The 16,490-nt window shown below is 40.2% G+C and overlaps 1 long non-coding RNA gene across 1 annotated transcript in view; it reads right to left on the reverse strand.

The window, feature by feature from the left end:
• Positions 1-6,832: 6,832 nt before the first annotated feature.
• Positions 6,833-16,490, reverse strand: part of LOC132528958 (uncharacterized) — a 47,750-nt gene continuing 38,092 nt past the window's right edge. Inside the window, exon 2 of the long non-coding RNA XR_009543345.1 lies at positions 6,833-7,094. This is a non-coding gene — a long non-coding RNA (uncharacterized LOC132528958). The remainder of the gene's footprint in view (positions 7,095-16,490) is intronic.

Below are 16,490 nucleotides of genomic sequence, written 5' to 3' on the forward strand. Positions count from 1 at the left end.
TAGGTAAGGGTAAAGGGATAGTTCAGGCAGAGGGGAAAGCATACACTGAAAACTGAGGCTTTAGAGCACATGATCCTCTCAGGGAAATGCTCCTGGTTCAGTCTGGTTAGAGGCTAGTGGACAGAGTGTGTGAGGACCCACTGGGAGGTCAGGCTGGAAAGAGCCACTCACCAAGGGCCTTGTGCGCCACCTCAGAAACTTGACTTCCGCCTTTTAGGTGGTGGGAGGTGACATTGATATGGCGAGTTGTTTACACAGAAAAGCAGACATTTCTGTGAGCTACTTTTTTGTTTTGTGATATTCATTCCGTGCTTTGGAAGGAATCAAACTCCTATTCTTGTCTGCCATCTCTTACGACACCATCCCAAGGTCACTTTATGGGCATTGCTGCGTCCCACTTGAAGTACCAATGTACCCGACAATGATTCCTGCCCCTTACCTACTGCAGATATTAGCGTGGCCATCGTGCCTGGCGTGGTGCAGAATATGCAGCCCCTAACCCAGTGCCTCATGACACTGGATGGGCAATATTGTTACATTAAACCAATATTGTTTGAGGGCAATCGGGAAAGGCTATCCTGCCCCAAGAAGTAAACCATTACCTGATGACTGAAAAGCCAAGCCTTCCTTAGAGACTCATTATTTTGGGGGGTATGTACGAAGAAAAGTATGTCTCCACTCCTCCCATGTTCCTTTTTTAAAATGTTATCACAAGTATAGAGCACTGTGGTAAGTATGTTTGGAGCTGGCTGCCCAGCACTGCCTTTCTGGAAACTGCTCCTCTTCCTTAACCTCACAGATAGCATCCAAAACCAGCTGGACTTAACTCAGTTCTCTCAAAGGAATTTGAAATATGAAATGTGTCTTAGTTGCGATCAAGCCTTTCTCTTGAACAGAAGAGGGGTCACTTGGTTGCTTTTGCTGGTGGCCATTTTCCACTGTGATGAATAAGAAGGCAGAGAAGGCTGGTGTGCAGCAAGGGAAATAAATGATGCCGGGGGATAGGGGGAAGCAGACTCAACATACGGTGTATTAGGGTAGACTAACTACTGTAAGAAACCATCCCAAATCTCAGTGACTGCACACAATACAAGTTTCTTTCTTGTTCACACAAAGTCCAACACTAATGTTTTTGGTTGGGTGGCTCTCCCGTGCAGCTCTCTCCAAGCGGTGACTCAGGGACCCAGGATGTTCTCATCTCATCTCATGTCTCCACAGTCTTGTGGTTTCAAGATCCGCTGGGCATCATTCTACCTCATCCCAATATTGAAGGGAGGGAACATAGAAAATCACATGGGACATTTTGTAACCAGGCCTAGAAGAGGCCTATATCACTTCTTCCCACAGTCACATAGCTCCACCTAGAAGTAAGGAGGGCTAGGAAATTCAACTTAACTGGGTGTCTATGAAGGAGAGCAGGAGATACTGTTGAACACTAGAAAGATCTCCAAGAGGAAAAGAACCTCTTGATTTCCCACAGGCCCTCAATCTTGCCTTATATGAGACTTGGTCAAACCCAGTATCCTTACTCAAGCTGGCTCAAGTAGGTTTCTACTGTTTACAACCCAAGGAAAAGACTAACAAATAATCAAAACACTTTTCAGATTACAAAGTATTTTGACTACTCGCAATCGCGTTTAATTTTGACATCAAGCCTGTGAGATAGATATGATTATCATTCTCATTTTGTTGATGAAGAAACAGAATCTCAGAGAAACTATATCAATTGCCCAAGTCCCATAGCAACAACTACAGCCAGGGCTGGAATTAACTCCTTCAGACTCCAAAGGTGAGCTCTCTTTCTGCTTCACAGTGTGTAAGAACATCCGGCAGGGGGGAAATTACGCTTCTAGCTCCTTACTATGAGTGGTTTCATCAGATTACTTATCCTCTGGAGGAAGAGCAAATGACAGCACAAAGTCACCAGCTCTCAGGAGGAAAGGTGGATGGAACTGAAATGGAGAATGCGGAGAGGAAACTCCAGCCACACCTGACACTTCTTCCCAATTTTGCAGAGGCTGTTATTTGGAATTCAGAAAGAAAATCTAATCAAAGCCAAAAGGGTAGGGATCCTTGCTCTATGGAGGCCTGCATTTTGTATTTGACATTGAAACAGTCTATGGCACAAAAAAACTATTGAAAGCCCTGAAGGAAAGGAAGACAAATGGCAAAGATCTTGAGTCATGGCACCATGAAAGACATTGGGTTCTCCTGGCCTGGGGGAGAAGAACAAGGATTGAGAATTGTAAAGCCACCTTTGTGCACAACAAATGATGAGATAGCTCTGGAACGACAGCAAACAGCTTCTCTGTGTCCTCAGAGCTAACAGCTGCCGCCTCTGCTGGGCTTTCTCTACCACCAGCTCCTTTGACGTCTAGCCTCGCAGCATTGACAATCAAGGCTCTCCAGTGTGGCACTGAAGCCTCTGCCAGAGGGAGAGGTCTTTGAATACTGCTGGAGCGTGAGGGGAAAATGCCAGGTAGGAAAAACTTTGACACAATGAAGGTAACAGAAAACGTTCCAAGCCAGCATGTGAGAGGATATAGATCAGGCTCTGAAGGTAGCAGTTCTCACATGTCTTTGTAGAGACTTTCACTGGATCCAGGCAAAAAGAGAAAAAGGACAATGTAGCACTTTTTTTTTAAATGCATTCCATTTAAAAGACTGTCATTTATTGCAGGATTACTTCCTTACTTGCTTTGATGTTAAAATGTTCTTTTATGAAATGACAATGGTAGAAAGCGGTGGGTTGTATTTTTCAAATATATACTCTTGGCAAAATAAAATGTTGGCAACACGATTTCAGTCCTCAACTTTTTTGTTTTCTTTCTCATTGGTCCGTGAAATTGAAAAGTCTGGTACCCACTCAAAAGTCCAAAGCTCTTTAAGAATCATTCACAAAGAAATAAAAAAAGAAGAAAATTTAGAAAACAGCCACGCATATCAGAAGGATAAATCACACAGATGTCAAGGACAAATCAATGCGTAGAAGTGGAATAAATAATAATGTCTTTGAGGAAAGTTGTAACACCAAACAGAAAAGAATTAGTTTCTATCAGCCTTAGGAATCTGAATTCCCAGCACGTCTTAAAGTCACGTGAAAAAGGGAAGAGTTGGGCCAACCAAGCCTTGACCATGACTCACAATTATCTGTAAGACAGGAAACACAACTGACATGAAAAACTAAGGGCTATTAAAATTTTCAGAATGGATTACGAAATACTAGCCACGAGCCAGCTGCAAAGATTTTGACAATAGGACGATTCCCAGTGTTCACAAGGGTACCTAGAAGAGCTAACAACAGCAGCTGTTTTCCAAAAGTGTGAAAGCGGAGTGAAAGGACAAGAGGAACAAAGTGAAAATGTGCCATGTAACTCTGGGAATAGATGCTATAAATGTTTCTATACAAAGGGGACTACCTCTACCCACCACCTGCTTATGCTCTAGGAGCCGGATACGTGACAAAATGAGACAGTTGGAGAAAGTAAAAGGCTTGGGCTAAAATGCAGAAGAACAAGAATGAAAGAGTAAAGCATGTTTTCCTTGATTGGTTTTCCTTGCGTTTCAGATACCCATGCACCAAGTTAATTGCCAATTGTGCTCCCGACTTGGCAATAACTGAAAGAAACATGGCTAGGATATAACGAGAAATAGAATTGTAAATGTAATATCAAGATATTCACATTCCCTGAAAATTGCAGCATTCATTCTCTTACCCGTTGTTTTTAACGTTTCAATGGAAAGGGAAAAGATTGAGGAGTGTTTGGGGGAAGGAACTAATATTTTTTAAACACCTGTCATGGACCAGACACTGTACTTGGAATTCTCTCTATATTATCTCGTAAACTTCTAACAACCACATTCTGAGGTATTAGGGCTCCATTTTCCAGATGAGAACACTAAGCCTTAATGACAATAAGATGCTTACCCAGAGGTCAACTGCTAAGTGTCAGAGTCGAGCATGTGTTTTTATCACTACTCTCAGCATCCAATTGCTCTCTCTGCCTGGAGGCTGAATGAATGGCTACAGAACCTGAGATAGAAACAACCGCTTCTCTCAGAATCCCTCTTCCCTCCTCCCACTGTTGCTCTTCCATCACCTGAGGTGTCAGTTCCATATGCCTGGGTCTGCCCCACCTACTGCTGAACCTTCTGATTAACTCACACTAAAATTAATTTACGTCAGCCCAGAAAGTCACTTCTGTGTGCCAAGTCAAAAAAGAATTTATCTGATCAAAAAATACGTAGTTATCTACTAACACAAAAGGACAAAAGAACAAGTCCTCTGCAGGGTAGAAATAATGGTCCTGTCTTTATTAACAATCTCTTTCTGATTCTACTGATGGGAATCTCATGTCTACTAACAGGAGAGCTTAGTAGGCATCAGGTGGGGTCTTCTACTTCCACTATCCAAAATGCATTCCTTTCATAGTAATTACCAGTTCAAAAACATGATGGTTTAAAAAAACTAGGTATCTATCCCCTTCCCAAACAGCCGCAAAGATATAAAAAGAGAGGGACTTACTGTACTGTATTGAATAGTGCCCCCCTATAATGTCTCCCCGAAACCTGGGACTATAGCCTTATTTGGAAATAGGGTCTTTGCTAAAATGAAATCATGCTGGATTAGGTGGGTCCTAATCCAATGATTGGTATCCTTCTATAAGAAGAAGGAAATTTGGACACAGACACACACAGAAGGAAGATGATCATGTGATTATAAAGGTGTAGATTGGAATGATGCAGCTACAAGTCAAGGAACTCCAAGAATTACAGGCAACCGCAAGAAGCTAGAAAGAGGCAACAAAGGACACTTCTCCAGAGGCTTCAGAGAGAGCATGGCCCTGGCAACACTTTGTTACAGCAGCCTGGGAAACTAACATACTTAGCACATTCTTTCAATAAAAGAGTCTGAACTATTGTAAAATGGCTAATTCTGTCCAAATTCATATTTAATGCAATTCCAATAAAATAGCTAAGACCCGCCCCCCATCCTAATCAAAATCTCAGTGGCATTGGCAGAAGGGACAACTTAACAAAATGACTCTTTGTATTATCTGGAGGGTGTCAGGCCCTGGCAGGATGGGGAAAGACCAGGCCTGTGTTCGTGGGGCACGCTCAGAGAAGGCCTCACTGAGCAGAGACCTGAAGGAGGTAAGGAATTCCTCCCACCAGATTCCAGCAGGTCGAAGAGTCCTCCAGGCAGAGGAGCAAAAGTCAACAGCACAGGGACCCTGGGAGGGAATGTGTCTGATGCCTCCAGGAACAGGAAGGGGCTGGGACTGGTGAGCAGCAGGGGATGAGTTCAGAGCAGCCATGGGCCAGAACATGAGGGATGTGTGCTGCTCTGCAAACCCCACAGGAACACTGCGAGAACCTCCTGGAGGACAGGGCCAGTGCGGGGAGACAGGACAATCCAGGAGGCCTGGCCTCCCAGCCAGGGGTTATTTAGGAGTTGCGTTCCTTCTCTCTCACAATATCCTGGGTGGACTGTGTGCCTGATGCCTCTAGAGAAACAGAAAAACAGCGGCACCCACCCCGTAGTGCCAGGTTGGCAGGGTAACACATTGGCAGATGGCCCTGGAGCTGGCTGGGTGAGAAGGAGAAAACAACAGGTACAGGTGGACTGGCTGGGCACCAGGTACTCCCTCCTGCTCTTCTGCCCATCCCTAGGTGAGAGAAACTCTTGGAAAAAGCTCAAGTGAAGGACAGAAGTAATGGAGGTTCCCGAAGGGACAGGTGACCTGCTCTATGGGTGGTGGGCAGGAGACAACAAAGGTTGCTCAAGCCCATACTGTGGGACAGGGATGGGAGGGTGAGGGGCACTCTCCATCCTGAGGGTGGAGCCCCACGCCCTCCCAGGACCTGACCCACCATAACCCAAGGCCTAACAGCTCCCCAGTACATATTGCCATACACTGAAGCTGATGCTCCCAGTGGAATAGAAACCTGAAAAGAAGAGCATCGCTATAAAAGAAAGACAACAAAAAGAGAAGAAACAGAATTAATGAGTAGATAAATAACTATTGCTAAATAAGCATAAAAATCTTCAAACAAATAAGAGACAATAGTGGTAACATGATATCAGAACTAATAGAATAAAGAACCAAGTGGAAAACCTGGCTACAAAAAAAAGTGATAGTTGAAACATGATTTATAAAAATAACTCAATAAATGAGATTAATAACTCAAGAAATACACCTAAAGAAAAAATTGCTGAGCTAGGAGATCTTCCATTTCAATAGGAATCCCAAAAGGAGAAAAAACAAAGGGGAGGAAATGTTTGAAGGGATGACAGAACTTACCAGATTAAGGAAATTTTTTTCAGCTTGAAAGCCCTTAGAGACTGCCAAAGAGGATTAGGGAAAAACAAAACCGAGATGCCTTATGTTGAAATTTATAACCAGCTAAATTATCTTTTCCATGTGAGTGTGTGCAATAAAAAAGAAAAAAAGACTCAGAAGGTTTATCCTATCAAGACCTTTTTGAAGAAACTCTTAAAAGAAGAGAAATAAATATAGAAGGATGCTACAAGATTAAGGAAAGTAAATTACTTAGAAATATTTGTTGTCAGACAAAACGGAATTCAAGGCCAAAAGGCACAAGGGATAACAAGGGACATCATGCATTAGAGAAAGGAACCAAGTTCAATAAAATATAATGACTGTGATCATCTCCCCACTAAATAAAATAACAGCTGACAGACCATGGGGAGAAACAGAAGATATAATTGCTGCTGGATATTTCAAATGTCCTTGGCAGAAACTCTCAGGTCAAGCAGACTAAAAACAAAAAACAAAAAACAAAAAAACAAAACACATACACACACTCATACACACACACACAAATGTATGGTTTATTTGAAAAAACAAATAATAAACTTAAACATGGAACAAGCAGGTAATGCATATTCATTCCAAGCAACATAGAACACCCACAAAAATTAATCATAGGACTACCCTGGTGGCGCAGTGCTTGAGAGTCCGCCTGCCGATGCGGGGTACACGGGTTAGTGCCCCAGTCCGGGAGGATTCTACATGCCGCGCAGCGGCTGGGCCCGTGAGCCATGGCCGCTGAGCCTGCGCGTCCGGAGCCTGTGCTCCGCAACGGGAGAGGCCACAACAGTGAGAGGCCCGCGTACCGCAAAAAAAAAAAAAAAAAATTAATTACAAAGGCAATCTTAACAAAGTACAGTTAACATCTTACCAATAATATTCTAACAAAATTAGAAACCAATAACAAAAGGATATTAAAAATTATTCTTTGTGTCTGAAAACTAAAATATATTCTACTAAAGTCATGCTTGGATTAAAGCAGAAGCTGTAAGGAGCATTAAAAATGCTTGGGAAAAAAATGCTTGGAATTAAAAACACTGGAAATGCTACATGAAATAAATTATGAAATACAGTTAAAGTAGTACCAAAAAGAGAGTTTATAGCTTTAGATACATTTATTAGAAAACAGGAAATTGAAAGAAAATAATCCGAACTCTTAATTTGTGGAATTGGAAAAAAAATTAAATAAGCCTGGTGAAATGTAAGGAAGAAATAATAAAGGTAGAGACAGAAATAAAATAGAGGACATGAATAAACCAACAATGGATTATTTGAAAAGATGTACAAAATAGACACAGCTCTAGTGAGACATACAGTAAAACACAGAATGATCTGTGGGATTTTACACTGAATATGTATTCTAAGCACGTGCAACAAGCAACCCTCATTTTATAAGAATGTATATATTATATGAGGACTTATATAACACATTTTAAGGTAGGTGTCTATGGTACATAAAAATAGGAGTGGGATCAATGATGAAAGTAAAAACTGTAAAAAAAAAGGGTCTTAAGTGGCTGTATGGAGATAGAGTTCTGTGGCATCAGATACAGTGAGCACAGGAGTCATTCAGTAATTTGTATGAGAACAGTTTGGGGAAAAAATAATTAAGTTTAAGTAGTAATTTTTTTCAGGTAGATTAAAAAGTTTGATGTTAAAAATGAAACCAATAGCTAAATAAACATATGGTTTTCTATCTTATCTTGATTTATGGAAGGACTCTGTAAGTATAAATACAATGGGAAAAAAAGAGAAAAAATGGACACTTTGACACCATTAAAATGAAACCTTTAAAAAATAAAATCTTTTTGTCCATCAAGGAGTCATTTAAAAAATTAGATACAAAAAACAAATAGGAAAGAACATTTGCAACAAAAACTACAAAAGAAAAATATTCACAATATATTAAATATTTATGCAAATAAATAATAAAACATGAAAATAGACCTTATTAAAAGTTGGGCAAAAAAAAAACTTTTTAACAATCCATAAAGAAAATACAGTTGGCTAATAAATATGGAAAAATATTCAATCTCAGTAGTAATATAAAAAATGCAAATTTAAACTGAAATTTTCCATCTACCAAATTAGCAGGCTAGCATTCCCCTTGGGAATATAAACTGGTCTCCCTTCCTGGAAGGTAATTTTATATTACATGTCAAAATACTTTTAAATTTTCATATATTTTGACTCAGTAATTCCTCTTCTAAGCATCTGTCTTTGGGAAAAAACCTACACATTCATCAAAATGGGAATATTAAATTTAGCACATCCACACTGTGACAGTAAAACTTCATGAGAAAATAGTCTCTGAATCCCCAGACTCTGACACACAGTGGGACTCAATAAATGTTTGTTAAATGGCTCTGGAATTCTACACAGCAGTTAAAAAAAGAATGAGTTCAAATTATGATATGGAAAGATCTCCTAGACCTGTTGTTAATTAAAGTAAACAAGGTGAAAATCAGGACACACAGGATGATCCCACTGATGTTAATCTAAAACCAGTGCCAAAACAAACAAAACGCATCTCTCTTTCTCTCTCTTCCCCTTTCTCTCTCTCTCTTTTTCTCTCTCTCCCTCCCTCCCTCCCTCCTTCCCTCCTTCCTTTCTTCTCTCTCTCAATGCATAGGGAAGTACATGAAAATGTACACACGCCAAGACTATAAGAATCATTACATTTGAGAAGGAGATGGGGATGGGCAGGGAGAACACCTCTGAAGGGAGTCTGAATGGTTTTAGATATAATTGTATTCTCAGATTAATTACCTACTTTAAAAAAGAATGTTTCCTAAAGGATGCATATACAAAGATGTTTATGATAGCATCATTTGTAATAATGAAAAGTTGATAATAACCCCTTAGGATAATAGGTATATGTTGGCCATGAAACATCACGTAGGTGTAATAAGCTGTGTTTTTGAAGAAGAGTTAATGGGAAATGGCATGGTACATTATTAAATGAAAAACAACACCAAAGATTTAATAAAAAATATATAGGCTCATCTTACAAGAAACACTAGAGAGAGTTCTTCAAGCTGAAAGCAAGTGACCCTAGAGAATAATTTGATTCCACACACAAAAAGCAAAGAGCACCAGGAGAGAGAATTATGTCAGTAATGATAAGAAAGGATAAATGCATATTTCTTCTCCTATTTGAAAAGCAATTGTATAAAACAATATGTATGTAATTGTACTGATGGGCATTCAGCATATAGAAACGTAGTGTATTTAACAATAAGAGCACGAAGTGGGTGGGAGAAAAGCTATATTAGAGTAAGGAAACGACACCAAATCCACAGGATCAAATGAAGAGGACTGGAAAGGTAAACAAGAAGGAAAATATAACAAACTCTGTAAATATATACTTGCTCTCTTTTCTTCTCTCATATGTTATCTGCCCTAATCACCCCAGGTCCAGGCCCCAGAACCTGCTGAAATTATTCAAAATAGCTAACCCTAAACCTGCTTGCACTGGCTTCCAAGGGAAAAACAAAAGGGTTCATGCCAATGTTTTCCCCTTGTTCCTTTTGCCTCCTGACTGACCCTGTTATCTCCCCCATATGTGTGGGAACTTGAGAACTATGAGTAACAAACTATCTTTTCAACGGCAATCATCTCCTGATCAAATGGCCTCACCATACCTGAATAGTAATAAAACCTATTTTTTTTTTAATTTACTTATTTATTTTTGGCTGTGTTGGGTCTTTGTTGCTGTGCGGGCTTTCTCTAATTGCAATGAGCGGGGGCTACTCTTTGTTGTGGTGCATGGGCTTCTCATTGTGGTGGCTTTTCTTGTTGCAGAGCACGGGCTCTAGGCGCGTGGGCTTCAGTAGTTGTGGCACATGGGCTCAGTAGTTGTGACTCATGGGCTGTAGAGTGCAGGCTCAGTAGTTGTGGTGCATGGGCTTAGTTGCTCCGCAGCATGTGGGATCTTCCCAGACCAGGGATCGAACCTGTGTCCCCTGCATTGGCAGGTGGATTCTTAACCACTGTGCCACCAGGGAAGTCCTGATAAAACCTATGTTTTAAAACAATTAATAATTTTAAAACTATCCACAGAAAAACCTCAGGCACAGATTGCATCACTGGTGAATTCTACAGATATTTAAAGAAGAAATAATACCAATTCTTCACAAACTCTTCCCCAAAAAACAGAAAAAGAGGGAGAACTTCCCAATTCATTCTATGAGGCCAATATGACCCTGCAACTAAAACCAGAAAACTCTGCAAATACTTCTGTTATATAGGTGGATGTTTTGACTTACATAAAACATCTGCTAAATTCCAAATTTCTATAAAAGCTACTGTGTCTATGATAAATTTTCCTATATCTCTCCTTGCCATTATTATAGATTCTATTAATGAAAGGAAAAGGCATGTACAGTGAAGGCAGAAATGGTTGTGACAATGTCATTTTGCTTTTTCATTCTTCAAATGCCATCATACAATTCGTTTTCCTGTGCAAGCATTACACAAATACAATTGCTTTCAGGAATACTAAAACAGCATTTTATTGGATTTGAAGTATTGAAGGTACAGAATAAATGTGGTAATATAGAACTCTTCCTAACACAAGTACCTTAGAAGTTAATAAATAAGTTGATTTCTAGGTTCTTGAGTATTTGAAAAATAAAGTTGCAATTTGAGATTTTTAAAAAGGAGATTACAACAAAAGAAAACTACAGACCAATATTCCTTACGATTATAGATGCAAAAGTGCAGGAAAGTATTTGACAAAATCCAACACCCTTTAATAAATTAAAAAAAAGAAATCTCCACAAACTAGGAATAGAAAGAAACTTTCTCAATCTGATAAAGGGGATATATGAAAAACCCACAGGTAACATCATACTTAATGGTGAAAGACCGAATGCTTTCTCCCTAAGACTAGGAACAAGACAAGGATGTTCACCTTTACCACTTGTATTCAATACCATACTGCAGTGAATTAGGCAGTTAGGCAAGAAAAAAATAAGAGGCACTAAGATGGGAAAGAAGTAAAACTGTCTCTATTTGCAGATGACGTGAACTTGTATATAGAAAATCCTAAGGAAACCACTAAAAAAATACTACTAGAGCTGAAAAATGAGTTTGGCAAGATTGTAAGATACAAAATCAGTATGTAAGACCAACTGTATTTCTATACACTTGCAATGACCAATGTGAAAATGAAACTAAGAAAACAATTCCATTTACAATAGCATCAAAAGGAATAAAATACTCAGGAATAAATTTAAGAAAAAAAGTGCAAAGTATATACCCTGAAAATGACAAAATATTACTGAAAGAAACTAAAGAAGACCTAAACAAATGGAAAGACACTCCATGTTCGCTGATGGAAAGACAATATTGTTATGATGGCAGTACTCTTTCAATAGGTCCACAGATTCAATGCAATCCCTCTCAAAACCCTAGCTGGTTTCTTTGTAGAAATTGACAAGCTGACCCTAAAATTCATATGAAAATTCAAGAGATCCAGAATAGCCAAAACAATCTTGAAATAGAAGAATACCTCACAATTCCCAACTATAAAACTTAGTACAAAACTACAGTAAGCAGGATAGTGCGCTATTGGCACAAGGACAGACATATAGATCAACAGAATAGAACTGAGAGTCAGAAATAAACCCTCACATTTATAGTCAATTGATTTTCAGCAAGGGTGCCCAAGCAGTTGGATGGAAGAAGAATAATTTTTTCAACAAATGGTACTGGGACAACTAGCTATCTACATGGACAAAGTAAGACCTCTGTCTCATACCATTTACAAAAATTAACTGAAAATGGATCCAAAACCTCTTAAATGTAAGAGCTAAAACTGTAAAACCTTTAGAAGAAAATGTATGTGGAAATCTTCATGATCTTGGATTAAGCAATGATTTCTTAGATATGACACCAAAGCACAGCAACAAAAGTAAAAATAAATTGAACTTCATCAGAATTTACAACTATTGTGCTTCATAGGACACTATCAAGAAAGTGGAAAGACAACACAGAGAAGGAGAGAAAATATTTGCAACTCATTTATCTTATATAGCCAAAAGTAGAGACAACCCAAATGTCCATTAACTGATGAATGGATAAATAAAATGTAGTATATTCATACAATGGAATATTATTCAGCAATAAAAAGGAATGAAGTATTGATATATCCTATAACATGGATGAATCTTGAAAATATTCTAAGTGAAAGAAGCCAGACACAAAGAGCTGTAGAACTGGATACTGTATGATTCCATTTACATGAAATGCCCAGAAGAGGCAAATCTACAGAGGCAACGCATAGATAAGTGGTTGCCTAGGGATGGCAGGACTTATCTAGCCTGCAATGGTATGTCTGCATTCAACAGAGATCAGCATTACCTTTAGAAGCCTTCAAGGAGTATATTGTTAAGACAAAATGGCAGCTGTGGGATAAACGAAAAGAGGCTCGCTTTAGTTTAAATACTCTAGGAAGACCTAAGCAATGATCTCAAGCTGGAACGAGCCAAGCCTTAGAACGGTCGAAGAGCCAGGTTAAGTATCCACTGTGGTGTCTATTCTGCATCCCTCTCATTTCTACTGTCACTTTCATCAGGCGTTCTTCTCTTAGTTACTCAGCACCCTGTATTTTAAGGGCTTTTTAAAAATAATAAAATAAGATTGCACCACTGGCTCTGTTAGTCTCATCACTGAGTGATTTCAGATGCAGGGTTTGGTGCCAGTGCAGTCGAAGGCAGCAGAGCAACTGATCACCCGTGGGCCAAACAGTAATGATATGGCATTATTTTTCATCAAGAAATCCTTAAGCTTCATAGGGCTGAATCCTGAATTTGACACTCTTGGCTAAACTTGGGACTTGGTTAAAGATTAAATAAGCAAACTTTTATTTCAATTGTATAAACCAAAAACTGAAATACAAGTGAAGACGCACTAAGAAAGTGGAGATTTGGTCTTCTGTGACTGATACTCTTTTTTTAGCAACCGATTTTGCATGTGTGTGTGTGTGAGACATCAACAAAAAATAAATAAATAGAGAACTGGTAAGCATACATGAATCACAGAAAATGTTTAAAACCATTTGGCTCCCCTAGGAGACGGCCAGATCGTCGGTGAATGATTTAGCATGGGAAATAGCCAGTAAGAGCAAGCGTGATTGGTGAAGGGATCTGAAAGAAACATCAGAGGTGGGGGAAAAAGTGGGACCTTCCGCTTGAGATTCTTAAAAAGATGACCTCAGGGGATTAGTGAAGGGTTGGGCTCCAACCTGCTTGCTCTAAAGGCAGCTCATAAGGTACAGATGAAAAGAACTGTAAGAAGCATCAGCCATTATGATTGCCAAGCCAAGGAGATCCTTTCGGCAACAAACCTCTTGCCGGACCTGTTTCAGGTTCTATTTTTCATATGGAATCAAAAACAACTTTACATACTTAGTTTCTACTAAATCCTTCCCCCTGCCCCTTGATGATGGAATGGCTTGAGAGTCCTGTCAAGAATCTCCAACAATCTCTGATGCTTGCAATATTCACATGCTCTACACTGTTCTTTCATAAAACAACACCCTCCAGAGTTGTTTGGTGATGAGTACCTAGACACTGGTGACCACATCCCTGTAGAGCATCTTTTTTTGTTTGTTTATTTTTTAGAGAATTGACGTTTGCTCTTTTTCTATATATTTACTTATTTATTTAGGCTGCTCCAGGTCTTTTTTTTTTTTATGCGGTTGCACTGGGTCTTAGTTGCAGCAGGTGGGCTCCTTAGTTGCAGCTCGCCAGCCCCTTAGCTGCGGCATGTGGGCTCCTTAGTTGCAGCATGCATGTGGGATCTAGTTCCCTGACCAGGGATTGAACCCGGGCCCCCTGCATGGGGAGCCCAGAGTCTTAGCCACTGCACCACCAGGGAAGTCCCCTGCTCCGGGTCTTAATTACAGCACGTGGGATCTTTAGTTGTGGCATGTGGGATCTTTTAGTTGCAGCATGCAGGCTTCTTAGTTGAGGCATGTGGACTCTTAGTTGTGGCGTGCATGTGGGAGCTAGTTCTCTGACCAGGGATCGAACCCGGGCCCCCTGTGTTGGGAGCACAGTCTTACCCACTGGACCACCTGGGAAGTCCCTCCCCGTATAGCATCTTACATGTCATCTTACGTGCGCACCTGGAGACACCATAAATACTGCTTGGTACTGTTAATTATCCAGGCAGGAGTCAATATCCCAATTGAATTTCAAACTCTAAACAGCAAAGTCATCATGCCACTTTGAACTTATGTGGGCCTCCTTTCTAAAGAACTCAAATTGATTTTTGAAAATCTTTCTAAATTAGTTATGCCTCAAACCTCCCAGAAGACAATTAGTAGCTATCATTTGCTGAATGCTTCCTCTGTGGCAGGCATCCTTCTAAGCATTTATGTTGTATCACTTTGGGTGAATCATGTATCCTCTGTGAGCTTCAGTTCATCTGTAAAATGGGGAAAACACTGGAATCACAAATTCAGTTGCCCACAGGTAGCTAAGTAGAGGGAGTTAGGTGTAAACACTTGAGCAATTATTAAGTGAGATATACCTGGCATTCTTGGTGGCTGAATCACTAACGTTGTCTGTAGGCAGCTCCTGCCTTCCCACTTAGAGCAGCAGGAAGTGTGAGACATGCTTTCCTAGGCTCCCTTGCAGCTAGGATGTTGGCATATGAGCCAGTCTTGGTCACTTGTGAGCTCAGGGGGAAGTCAGTTAGGGACTTTTTCTTTTAAGTTTTACCTTTACAAGAAAGAGAAACCAATGGGAGGACATGCTTTCCTCTTCTGGATATGTATCTGCATGTGACATGTGTGCCTTTTGGAGGCATTGGTAGAAAGGAGGGGAACATCACAGCTGACTTACTGAAGATGTCGGGGGAAAGGTGGAAAACATCAGTGGTGGGTGCAGCAGTCCTTGACAACATTTTTGTGCCACTGTATGAACCCTGGAGCTCCCCTACCTTAATTGAGGTAATATACCCTTACGTGAAGCTATTAGTTGGGTTTTCTATCAGTCACACTGAAATCATCCCCACCTCATCTTGACATACTACTGAGGGGCATTCCTCATCTAAAGAAGTCGGCTGCACTCAGTTCCTGCTGGTTGCTGCCAGATGAAGATTTTTCAAGAAGAGCTAGGAATCCAGATTTTTATATAAAACTCCAGATTTTAAAACGTTGGCTCAGATTAAAGGAATATATGCAGGCCAAACAAAGTACACGTGGAGGCCAAGTTCAGCCCATAGACTCACTATTTTCAACCCCTGATCTACCTCTGACAGTTGTTGTGAGAACTGAATTAACTATGTTTAAAATAAGATCAGTAATAATAATAGCAAACACTCACATAGCACTTAATATGGTCCAGGGACCATTCTGATTGCTTTACCAATCTAGTACTCATATGTAACCAGGTCTTACAACAACCTTATGGGAGATGTAACTGTTACTTCCACTTTACAGATAAGGAAAGTACGGAAAAGAGAAGTTGAGTAATTTGCTCTGGTCACAGAGTCATGATGAAGTAGAGCAGGAAGGTGAGCCTGGACCCAGGTAACCTGGCTCCAAATTTCACTACTCTTAATCAATACGTTATGCTTGTGAAACATTCAGTACAAATTTCTGCCCGTAATTGATACCCAGTCCATGTAAGTTCCCTTCCCCCATCCCCTCCAATGCTTTGAAGCAATTTCAAGAATAGAATTAGGGATTTGGGGGACTTCCCTGGTGGTCCAGTGGCTAAGACTCTGTGCTCCCAATGAAGGGGGCCCAGGTTCGATCCCTGGTCAGGGAACTAGATCCCACGTGCCACAACTGAGTCCACATGCCACAACTAAAGATCCTGTGTGCTGCAACTAAAGGTCCTGCGTGCCACAACTAAGACCCAGCGCGGCCAAAATAAATAAATACATTTTAAAAGAAAAGAAAGAATTAGGGATTTTTCTGATGCTAAAGAGGACAGCTTGGCATTTTAGATATTAATGACAGTTGTCATTTCAGTTCGGTGCCTCAAAAGCTGCCGTAATATCCAGGCAGGTGATCAGTATCATAATAAATGAAATCTATATGGACTTGACTGGAAGATGGAACAGCTGTGATGACATTTGTGCTCAGCTGCTTGGCCACCAAACAACAGGGATGCTCTGAACATAATGAAATGTTGT

This window comes from Lagenorhynchus albirostris, chromosome 11 (genome assembly GCF_949774975.1).
Source record: "Lagenorhynchus albirostris chromosome 11, mLagAlb1.1, whole genome shotgun sequence".
Taxonomy (NCBI): Eukaryota; Metazoa; Chordata; class Mammalia; order Artiodactyla; family Delphinidae; genus Lagenorhynchus; species Lagenorhynchus albirostris.